This window comes from Rhea pennata, chromosome 2, assembly GCF_028389875.1.
Source record: "Rhea pennata isolate bPtePen1 chromosome 2, bPtePen1.pri, whole genome shotgun sequence".
NCBI classification, from domain to species: domain Eukaryota; kingdom Metazoa; phylum Chordata; class Aves; order Rheiformes; family Rheidae; genus Rhea; species Rhea pennata.
Genome location: NC_084664.1, coordinates 164,718,201 through 164,730,312, shown reverse-complemented (window position 1 = coordinate 164,730,312; position 12,112 = coordinate 164,718,201).

Sequence of the window (12,112 nt, the reverse complement as noted above, 5' to 3'; positions counted from 1 at the left end):
GGCATCGTGGCAGCAGGAGTGTCTGGGGTCGCAGGGCCACAGCCTCCCTCTTCCCCAGGATGAGGTGGCACTGGTGCAGAGGCACATCTGAGGGTGCAGCACCAATGATCAGCTGGTGCAAACACTCTCTGTCTCCCTGAACCCCTCCACCCCACCCCGGGAACTGCACTTCACAGCTCAGCCTCACTGACAGCAGGGTGCCGGGCTGCAACCGTGGCCTGTCAGCATGCGGAGGGAGCAGGGCCTTGCCCTGAGCCGAGGAGGGGCCGGGCTGCAGGCACAGGCAGAGAAGGGTTAAGTGAGATTCCCCGCAGCCCCGGGCGCGGCAGCTCCTGTTATTTCACCTTTCATGTTCTATCTTATTCAGCCTGGCAACCGCGGCGGCTGGTGCGCTGGGCGGTGCCCGAACGGCTGCGAGGGCGCGGCGGGAGGCGGCTCCGCGGGCGGTGGCGGTGACTCAGGCCTGGGCAGCCCGGTTCTGGCGGGCGCGGGCGCCGCAGCGCGGGGCGGGCCGACACGGGCGCCATGTCATAGCCGCGGCGGGGGCTGCGCTGCCGCCTGCCGGCCCTGCCTCCCGCGGTCTCGCAGAGCTCATCCTGCCGGTAACACCTGATTGCCTGCAACTGGAAGTTGCACAGCCAAGCAGGAAAGACCCTACAGCAGGAGGGCGTGGAGGAAGGTGGCTGAGGGATAAGCACCACAGAAAGAGCAGATTCACACGTGGCAGCATAAGCAGGTAGTGGGCGTGCGCACACATCCCATGACCTGCACTCCCACATAGCGCTTCCTACCATAGATTCATGTACCTGTATGATAATTTAATATATGTACTATAAAATGTAGTTTAATACTAAGGTGCCAAGGTGGGGGCTGCTCAGAATTTAGAAAATACCACGTTAGGGTTGAGTGAGGGTCATAAATCTATTGCCACTCTTTTCTGCCCAAATGTATATGCATCATGTAACAGCTTTCAATTATCTATTTTGGAGTATTTTCTCTGTAAGAACTTGTTTTAGTAAGTGCAAAGGGTGGAGAGTACCAGCTGAGGAGGTAGCTAGTCGATATATTGCTTTTAATCATCCTTTACTATGTTGCCCTACTATTATTCGCTATATGCTATTTAAACACCACACTGAATAAAGTTATTAACTTCCATGTAGGTGTTGCCATGCTGTCCATCAGTATACTGCTGGACTGCTTCACAAATAGTAATTAACTTCTCAGTACTCAATTGGGCTGTGATGGTGTGATTATCCCTATTTTGAAGGAAAGGAACTGGAACAGGAATATTAATTTTAAAATGGCCCACTCACTTTCAATGCTTAGTTCAAGATTTCAGTAATCAGACCTTCCAGAGTCTCTAGCAGGTGGTGATATAAGGAATGCAGACTGGATGGCAATCTATACAGATAGGCCATCTTAATTTTGTCATTGCTGATCTTTCAGTGATTTCAATTTCAAGTATCTGCTTTCCAGTAGCATATTATCATGTGATTAATTCTCTACTGTGTCTTGTTCATTTCTCTTCCTCTCCTCATGGCTATAATTGCATCTATCCTAGAATATTGTATTTGATTGGGCTTTTATGTTCTGTTATTGTTTACAGTGTGGAGGTTGCTAACTTTGTTAGAAAAGGTAAGATCAAAGAAGTGTGTTTTGGACTATAAGTAGATATAAGCAAATTTGTACTTTGATAGAAAGATCTGTTGTGCCACTGGGCTGGTTATGACAGTCTGTATCACAACCTAGAATATCAGGTGATTTTTGTATGTTCTGTGTGCACACATTGAAGATAAGAAACACAACTTAGAATTTGATGTTTATCCAAAGAAAAGACAGTACAAAGAGTACATGGCCAGTTTGATGTTCTTGTGGTTAATACGTTGTATTCTGTGAAGTTAGTCTATAAGACCTGATTGTTTTATGCAGTTGTTCAAAAGCCTGAATAATTGTGGTCAAGTCATCATCCACTGGGATGGGATGGAATTCTCTAAATAATAAAACACAGGAGAAAGTATTAGTCATTATTGTTGTTACCTGAGAGTTTAACTTCAGAAAGAAATCATAGAATACAGTTATAGAATAATTTAGGTTGGAAGGGAGTTCTGGGAGACATCTGATCCAATGCCCCCCACTCAGTGGAGAACCAGTTGGGTCAAGTTGCTCAAGGCCTTTTTCCACTGAGTTTTGAGTACAAGGATGAAAAAACTACAGCCTCTTCAGGCTGTCGTTCCAGTGCTTGATCACCCTCATGGTGATTTTATTTTTCTAAGCTCTAATTGGAATATTTTTCATTGCAGCTTATATCTGAGGGTGTAATAGCATGTCTAAGTTACACTGACTGCTTCAGTTGTAGGTGTATACCTTCAGCCAAGGAAGTGTACAGGTGATAGAAAGCTTTCCAAAATGTCAGAACAAGAAAGCAGCAAAACATAATTATTAATTGGAAGGATGCAAATAATACCATCATGACATAGTGTGATGATAAAGTAGTTTTTAGACCATTAGCAATGAGATCACCTCTGTTAGGAATACCCTTGTTAAAATCAGCAGTTCTAGGTAATTTTCACTTAAGAGTCCAAGGGAACTGGCTCAGGAAATACCAAAACTACTCAAATAAAGTTTATAAAACTTGGAATAGCAAAATAATTCTGGTGATGTATTTGTGTATAATGCAACAGTGAGCCTGATACCAAAGCTACGTATCCAGTTTGGTATTCACACTTTTAGTTTTGAAAAGCTGGAACAGGTCAGAAATAGATGGGAAGAAACATACAATGAGAGATTTTAAAAAGTTCAGTTTATTTCAATTATTGAGAAGATTGTAAGGTGATGTGATTATTATAGTTGCATTGCTGAGAAGTATTTTTGTCAAATGAAGGTTATTTGATTCAGTATAGAAGTGATTAAATTCTATAGATGTTCTTATATAGGAGGCTGAAGCAGGAGGCCTTCCCCACTGTGTATGCCTCTCCACAGTACCTGCAGCAGATCAACACAAAGGAGAAGAAACTGAAGAAACAGTGACTGAACAAAACAAAAGAAGTGCATGCAGAGGCTGTACTGTGGACCTGGAGCCTTCTATTCTGCTTTGAAATATTTTAAAAACAAATAAGATCAGTATCCCAAACCCAGGTGTGGAGTTGTCTGTTTAGTCATCCTGAAGTTCCAAGAACCACAAAAAGTAGCCAAAGGCCAAACTTTAAACATGAAGCTCAGCATTATAAGAGTGACAAAAAACATAACTGTAATTATCACTGGAACATGACTATGAACATGACTACTTAGGAAACAGAAATAAATGCAAAGATCATAGGTCAGCAATTGGACACGGAAGCATATAATGTAAAGAAACAATGGATAAAATAGATGCACTCTTCAGAGAAGACAGAAGATAATAAAAGGGAGTCTACTGGGAGTCTGCAAAGAGCATCAAAAGGTTTATATCCATATGTACATTATTGGTAGGTATTAAGAGAGAAGAATGCCATTGGGAATTATGAAAATACTTAACTTCCCAGATGCAGAGTGGCAAACAGATGGTAGTAATAATGGCTGGGCCTAAGCAGTCACACAGATGATAACCAACAATTTCTTCACTGAATAATCTTAGAATCAGTGAAAAGAGATGCAATTTTAAATTTTGTTTTGCTAAGAAAAGGAGATTTTATTTTATGTCTGATTATAAAAAAAAATCTTCATTTGAATTAAATTCAGTTCTCTGCTGTCAGTGCTAAACAACAGTTTTAGCAATTTTGTCTTAAAGAAATTCCAGGTTTCTTTCATATTCAGGTCCTTGAAATCCTGAATCTGACTAGTTGCACTGTCTCTTCATTTGTCAGGATTTCTCTTTTCTTTAAAGTGAGCATCTTATACAGGCCTGGTTTTATTTGTCTGTGCATTTAATTTAAAATGACTCAAGATTCAAGTGAAGATTATGATATTAGGTAAATGAAAACCAATGAGACTGCCAAGGGCAACTTGGAAGGTATCAAACGAGATTACAGAGCTCTGGGGATAGTGGTTGGGGTGTGGGAGCCCAGGTTGTTTTCTCCTTGATCCTGCTAGTGAGAGGGAAGGATGGGAGGAGGAATAGATGGATACTGCAAGTGAACAACTGGCTGCACAGCTAGTGTCAGCATCCATAGGACCCTGTTTGAAGAGTGACAACTGATTGGGAGAAATGGGGTCCATGTCACTAAATGTGGCAAACGTCTTTGCCGGTAGGCTGGCCAACTTGGTAAGGAAGGCTTTAAACTAGGAAAAGATGGGAGAGAGTTATAGAAAGAATGCAGTCTGCAAAACAGGGCTCAAGTGGAGATGCCTCGAGCATTTGATGCAGACAAGGAAGTGCCGACAAGACTATGGGGAAACCTCTTGCAACACTTCTGGGAAATCAGCATGCCTGATTGTGAGTACATTTCTGAAGTGCCTGTACACAAATGCACACAGCAGGAGGAATAAACAGGAAGAATTAGAGATCTGTGTGCAGCTGCAGGGTTACGAAGGCTGAGAATACTTATTTTTTTATTTTTTTCCCAAGCCAATATTGATTATTTTAAAAGAATCCTTAGCCTTTGCATTCATTTGTAAATTATGTTTGCTTTCTTACTAATTATAATTTATATATACATTGTCATTCTAGATTAATTTAGTAATACATCCAGATAATTACTACTTGTGACTAAGTCTTGACTTGGGCTCTTTTATGCTAACTGCCTTCAAACAAAAAGCCAGTAGTAAAGAGAAATTTGCTGCCCCACATTGCTTATAATCTGGGTTAATGACATGATGTGACAGGGGATAAAACAAAGAGGTAATCAGAAAGGAGTGAGTATAATTTCAGATGGTAGCAGTTGTCACAGCTATTAAAACAAAGGTTTCAACATTGGAAGAGTAAGCAGCAAATGGCACTAACAGTGAACCACCTTGAAAAGATGGGCCACATTCTGCTTATGCTTACACCAATCCTAGGGGAGCTACTATTAGAGCTTGTTAATCTTAGAGCAGGTTTTTTTTTTTTTTTTTTTTTTTTTTCCTGGGACTATATTGCAGCTTGGTGATACGTTGTGCAAGATGATGAACCTGAGGCATAGCACAAATATGCCTCTGTGTGATCAGTAATGGATATAGCTAGTTGCTGCCAGCTCTCTGAGACATGGGATGATTGAAATAGAACAGGTATCTGCACCTTGTGATACAGTGCTCTTTGGTCATCTTGAAACAGAGGCACTCACACATATAAGGTAGAACTAAGAAATTAATCTCTTTTCCACTCTTCAGACAGGGCTTTGATGATATTTGGCTTACTGATTAGGTGTGAAATTTTTTCCTCCAGTTAGATCTTGTGAGTACATGCTGTATCAGTCTTTTCAGTTACTGAGCAAGAACCACAGTGCTGCAGCCTATTTAATGTCTGAATGAGTTTCCCACCACTTGTATCATAGATTCATAGACTCATAGAATCAGTAAGGTTGGAAGGGACCTCTGGAGATCATCTAGTCCAACCTCCCCGCTCAAGCAGGGTCACCTAGAGCATGTTAGACAGGGTTGCATCCAGACAAGCCTTGAATCTCTCCAGAGAAGGAGACTCCACAGTCTCTCTGGGCAACCTGTGCCAGTGCTCTGTCACTCTCACAGGGAATAAATTCCCCCTCACTTTCAGGCGGAACTTCCTGTGCTTCAATTTCTGCCCATTGCTTCTTGTCCTGTCACATGGAACAACTGAAAAGAGTTTGTCCCTGTCCCCTTGACACCCTCCCTTCAGGTACTTGTACACATTGATAAGAACCCCCCCCCTTCAGTCTTCTCTTCCCCAGGCTAAACAGGCCCAGCTCTCGCAGCCTTTCCTTGTAGGGTAGGTGCTCCAGCCCTCTGATCATCCTCGTAGCTCTACGCTGGCCTCTCTCCACTAGCTCCATGTCTCTCTTGCACTGGGGAGCCCAGAACTGGACACAGCGCTCGAGATGAGCGCTCACCAGGGCTAAGGACAGGGGCAGGATCACCTCCCTCGACCTGCTGGCAACACTCTTCCCAATGCACCCCAGGAGACCATTGGCCTTCCTGGCCACAAGGGCACATTGCTGGCTCATGGTCAACTTCTCATCCACTAGCACTCCCAGGTCCTTCTCTGCAGAGTTGCTCTCCAGAAGGTCAGCCCCCAGCTTGTACTGGTGCCCAGGGTTATTTTTCCCTAGGTGCAGGACTCTGCGCTTGCCCTTGTTGAACCTCAGGAGGTTCCTCACCACCCAGCTCTCCAGCCTGTCCAGGTCTCTCTGAATGGCAGCACAGCCCTCAGGTGTGTCAGCCACTCCTCCCAGCTTGGTATCATCAGCAAACTTGCTGAGGAGGCACTCTGTCCCCTCGTCCAGGTCATTGATGAAAAGGTTGAAGAGGATGGGACCCAGTACTGAGCCCTGGGGGATGCCACTAGCCACAGGCCTCCAACTAGACTCTGCGCCTCTGATGACAGCTCTCTGAGCTCCGCCTTTCAGCCAGTTCTCAATCCACCTCACCGTCCGCTCGTCTAACCCACACTTCCTGAGCTTCTCTAGGAGGATGTTATGGGAGACAGTGTCAAAAGCCTTGCTGAAGTCAAGGTACACAGCATCCATGGCTCTCCCCTCACCTACCCAGCCAGTCATTCCATCACAGAAGATTCGTTAAGCGGGATTTCCCCTTGGTGAATCCATGCTGGCTACTCCTGATCACCTTCTTTTCCTCCATATGTCTGGAGATGACATCCAGAATGAGCTGTTCTATCACCTTTCCAGGGATGGAGGTGAGGCTGACTGGTCTGTAGTTTCCTGGGTCCTCCTTCTTGTCCTTCTTGAAGACTGGACTGACACTGGCTTTCTTCCAGTCCTCAGGCACCTCTCCAGTTCTCCATGAGCTTTCAGAGATGACGGAGAGTGGCTTGGCAACAATATCCACCAGCTCCCTCAGTACCCGTGGGTGCATCCCATCAGGGCCCATGGATTTGTGGATGTCTAGCCTGCCCAGAAGGTCTCTAATCCTATCCTCAACCAAAGGAAAGTCTTCAATATCAATAAAGGTCTGAATAAGTGGCTGCAAGATGTGCCGTAATAGATTATTTTTTTCTCCACATACAGCTACATATACCAAGTCTAGGCCCAGCTGTGAAGTTGTTCTTCCCTTGCTAAAGAGTTATGTCTCCTTTTGTCTTGCTAGCATTACACAAAGAAAGGACATGACTAAGTCAAGGGTTTTTTGAATTTTATTGTTTTCTTCAGTGCTCAGAATGCTAATGAAGAAACAACTAACTTATACTGGTTTGAGATGAATGATCATTTTTCATTTATTCTGCACAAAGCTTTAGCCATTAACTCCTTCTGCTCTAGCAGCTTTCAACTTTTTTGCTTTACAATATATATAGTAAATGTATTCATAAACAGTTTTTCTGGATGCAGAAACATTGCCATTTTTCATCATGGATGATGCATACTACTCCTTCAAAATAGGCCTCTAGTTTATACAAACTGCTTCTTACATTAATTTTAGCGACAGTGGCTGTTTTGACACTAGCAAAGATCTTGTATTTCATTTTCTTCACTAGAGTATTTTTCATTTGTCTATCAGTAGTGTATTACACCTTTTGAGTACTTGATAAGTCCCCTGTTCTTTTGTGTCTTGTGAAAGAAAATACATTCCGCTGGGATATTGATGATGATGATCTTTGAGTCTGTATTAGTGACTTTTAAAGTTTCCTCTTCTCAGAATCTTTGCTGTCATGCTCTTTTGAGCAAGCAACACAACATACAACATTGATTGAGAGCACGCTAGAGTTTTTCTAGGAATTTAGTTTTTGGCAATATCCTGAATAGAAGTACTATTAAGGATCACAGTAGTTTTTAGGAGTGTATCGCACAAATTTGTGTTTTGACGTGACACAAGATTGGCACATAGATCTTAAAAGCTTTTGCTTGTTTGGCAACGTGACCCCTTTTTCATTATTGTTGAGGAACAGTAAGGCTTCATATCTGCAAAGAAACATGTACGCATAGTTGATATTGCACACAAATTCACCAGCATGAGTTAAATAATGGCAGTAGTGACAGATGCACGAATGAAAGTGAGGCAGTCATTTTGGTGACTATATGAAGTTATTTCTTTTGTAAAATTAACATATATATATATATATATATATATATATAGAGAGAGAGAGAGAGAGAGAGAGAGAGAGAGTTTCTACTGTCTTATGCAAATGAGCCATACAATTAAAGAGTCTATGCAGTCACAAAACTTCCATTTTGGATAGTACTGGTTATTGCTGCAGCACAGGGACTTGCCACGGATTCAGAGATACTGAAAAGAAGTTAGAATTTGAATAGGTGAGATACTAACATTATGCAGAAAATCCAGAACAGAATAATTGGTGGAAGAGAGAGAAAGAATTTATTCCAGAACTTGAGTGTCCTGCTTAAAGTATGATTACTCCATGAAAAATGTTACTGGCTTTCTTCAGGTGGTTCACTCTGGTAAAGATACTCTGTGCTGTTGTGTTACTGTATCTTGAACTTCCATATGTACTTCATCTTGAACTTCAATTGATTTTTTTTTTAATTTCCAACACTTGTACCTCTGTAATTGCCACTTCACCTTAATTTTTGTTAAATAAACTTTTATTTTTATGCTTTTTAAAACTTGGAATTGTTTCCTGATCCAGTTCTCATAATGGCTACACAGACTAGTGCATTGGCACAACTGAGAGGAAAGAGAAGCATGTTATAACATGGAATGCATATCCTAGACTGTATCATCCTCAGTCCAGTTCTAGATTTTTGTTGGCATAACATGTAGACAAGCCTTGCCAAAATACATGAGAAAGATATCAACACCTTCCTCTGAAGTGTCAGTGTTCATCCTTTCCCTTTGGAAATCACAGCCGTCTGGAAGAAAATGACAGCTTGTGCCTGGAAGGACTTCTGCCTCTATCTGATCAAGGTGAGATCTGTAATCAGGAATCCAGCTGTTCAGAACCATTCTCATCAGTGATTTATTCAGTCTGGATTGCGTCATGAAAACCTGGCCTGAACTGGAGCCTGTCTTTTGACATAGCCTCACTCCTTTGGTATGTCTTTCAGGCTTTAGGGGCCCAGCAGGAGTTCTTTCTTTATTTCTTCCACTGCCTGTCTTGATAGAAAACTATTAGGAAATTAAAGGAAAGTAAAACTGAAAAGGCATTAATTTTTTCATAGTATTGTTGACATTAACTTATCCAACTGTTTCAATCCAACTGTTGGATTTTCTCTGTAATTGAATTATCACTGTTCTTTTTTGAAGGTATTATCTGTGCCATTGTTCACACCGGCAAAGAGATTAGCATTTGTTCTTTAGAACAGACAAAACAGACTGCTGCTGGCCAGTGGGCTATTTCTAGCTGTGAGGAATTTACATTTCCCCAAAAGAACAGAAGAGAATCTGGAAAGAAGGAAAGTTTGGAGATTGCCAGTGTTGTTAAAGATAGGATGGAATATGCCCTGCTGATTTCCTATTTTGAACTGAGAAGATCTTTCTTTTCTGGAACACTGACTAAAGAAAGGTAATCTGCAGGAGGGACTCGTGTTTTATCCTGACAAAATACATTCACTGTGAAGTTTGCATTTCTAGTTGGTGCAGAGTCCCATTGTGCATGTTGCATCATGCTTGATTGCCTCTCTTTTTCATTTTTCTAAAACCATTTCCCCATGTCTATGTCTTTTAGAATTTGAACCTCACAAATCTCATCATTTTATAAATAGAGTAGAGACAATGGAATAATTCTCAGATTGGAATGACATTTTCATTAAAAAAAAAAAAAACAGCATGTGGAGGAGAGACACGGGAATAGCAGGGACTAAATATAAACATCCCGTGTATATCTCTGGGCCCCAAGTGCGCTTGTAGGCCTTAATGGCCCTGACCAACTTCCCGTGGGGCCTCCACCCAAACTCGCTGCCCATGGGCTCAGGACCTCCATTTCAGCCCAACCCTGGGCCTTCAGTTCTGCCTGAGCTATATCATAGCATACTGCTCTCCAGATCAGCCACAGTCATGCCCGTGCCAGGCTATGGAATCCATTGATCTCGACCACACAGAGTACCCAGCCTGACCTCACACCTGCTGTATCACTATGGATCTGCCCAGCAATCACTGGACAGGGTCTAACCCTTATCACCACCACTGGACCTGACCCTTACCAACAGATTGACTTCCTGGCTTGACGTCATACCTGTCTTGTCACCACAGACTTGTCTGGTGATTTGGAATCTTCATTGATCCTGGCTGCCATCATCCGTAAGCCTGCTCTGCTCGCATCATTCAGGCACTGTGGGACCAAGTCCTAGCTGGTGAGGCCCTGCCCTGCTGCCTGTACTGTCCCACTCAGCTCCTGGCTCTCCATCCTGTAGGGAGCAGATAGCTTCACTGTTCCCTAAGTGTATACAAGGGACAGAAGTAAAATATCTACCCAAAGAGCCATAAACAAAGACAAGCTGAGGTGGCCTGGGATGTATAGTAACCTATCTTGCTTGTTCTTTGAGTTGCTTATGTTTTTATGCTGTTACTTTAGCATTTCAGATCCCCTGAACTATGTTATGAGGAGCTTGCCCACTTCATTCCCTTCCTGATCTTTCTTGGCATTTTTTTCATTGTAAAGAACTTTTATTTCAGATGTGACTGTAAAGACATCCAGCAAGATTATAACAAGCAATATTGACATCTGAAGGAAGTATAGATGTGGAAACATGAACTTAGCTTTTGTTCTGTGTAGTTTCACTATTATGCTTATAGTTTTGTTTTTTAATTTGGAAACTGTCTTAAATTAACAAGTTAGATGGAGAGTAAGAGAAGAAGAATCAGCACCATCAATTATTTCGTATAGCAGCATTCTTTGGGTTCCAGCATACTTTTTTTTTTTTTTTTTTGGGGTCTTTCCCTACCACAGTGTTCATTCTTTTCCTTTGGGGAAAGATACAGGAGGTAACGTAAGAGATAAAGGTTCCTGTCATCAGATAACCTGACCCTAACCTGTGACTAGGAGGCTAATCTCCAGTGCAGATTGGGTGGTAATCAAGTTCAGTGTCTGTGGCTGACCATCTAGTACGATCTGATTAAGAAAAAAACCACACATCTGCTTGGCCTGGCCAATTAAAGCCTTCCCACGGGAAAGAGGCAGGAGGATCAGTTCCCTAGTGCCTACAACTCATCACTCCAATTGACAGTCTTTACTCTTAGTTACCAATGTTCTATTTTAATCTCTCATCTAGGCTTTATTTATACAAATCACTACTATAGCATGTAGAGAAGGGATACAGACTTTTTTTAAGCTACAAGAGTATGTACTGAGCATTTCTTCTGTCTTACATGAAAAGACCAGAGAAACTAAACATCATATATTTTAGAAGAATGTTGAAGTAATTAAATAATCGATAATCTAGCAAGACTGCATGTAAATCATTCTTGTAGTTAATGAACTGTACTTTTTTTTGTCTGAATGCCTTTCAGCTTGCAACTGTATGGCTCACTATGTTTGTTACAGAACGGCGTTACTAGAAATCTCATTGCATATAAGCACTCAGTTTTATATTCAGTGATTTTATTAACTTTTTGTGTCATAGCATGGCACCATAAGCTCATTTGTGTTCTGTGGACTCCCTCAGAATTTTCAGTCAGTTTTCTGGAATACAGTACCTTTACTGCAGATGTGTCTTTGTCCTCTGTAGCTATAGTATCTGCACTTAGGTTTACTAAAGCACATTTTGTTTTAACATACTGAAATTATCAAGGATTCAGATAGCTGACTACAAAAGTCCCAAATTTGCAATTTTTCCTTCTCCTTCCAGTTTTACTCCATTCAGAAATTTTATGAGTAATTTTAAAACTCCTGAGTGCAAATTCTGCCCCATCTGACCATGATTCCTCCACCAGGAGGGGGCCCCAGGCAGGGCCCCAGGATCGCCCTGGCTGCCAGCGTGGGGCTGAGCTCAGCACCGGCAGCACGAACATGACTGGGCAGGGCCTCTCCTATGTTACCTGATGGTCTTGTGCTGCAGCCTTCCTGAAGTACTTGTCCTCTGGTGCCTTTCATACTGGCTGTATGCTTGGAGTCCCA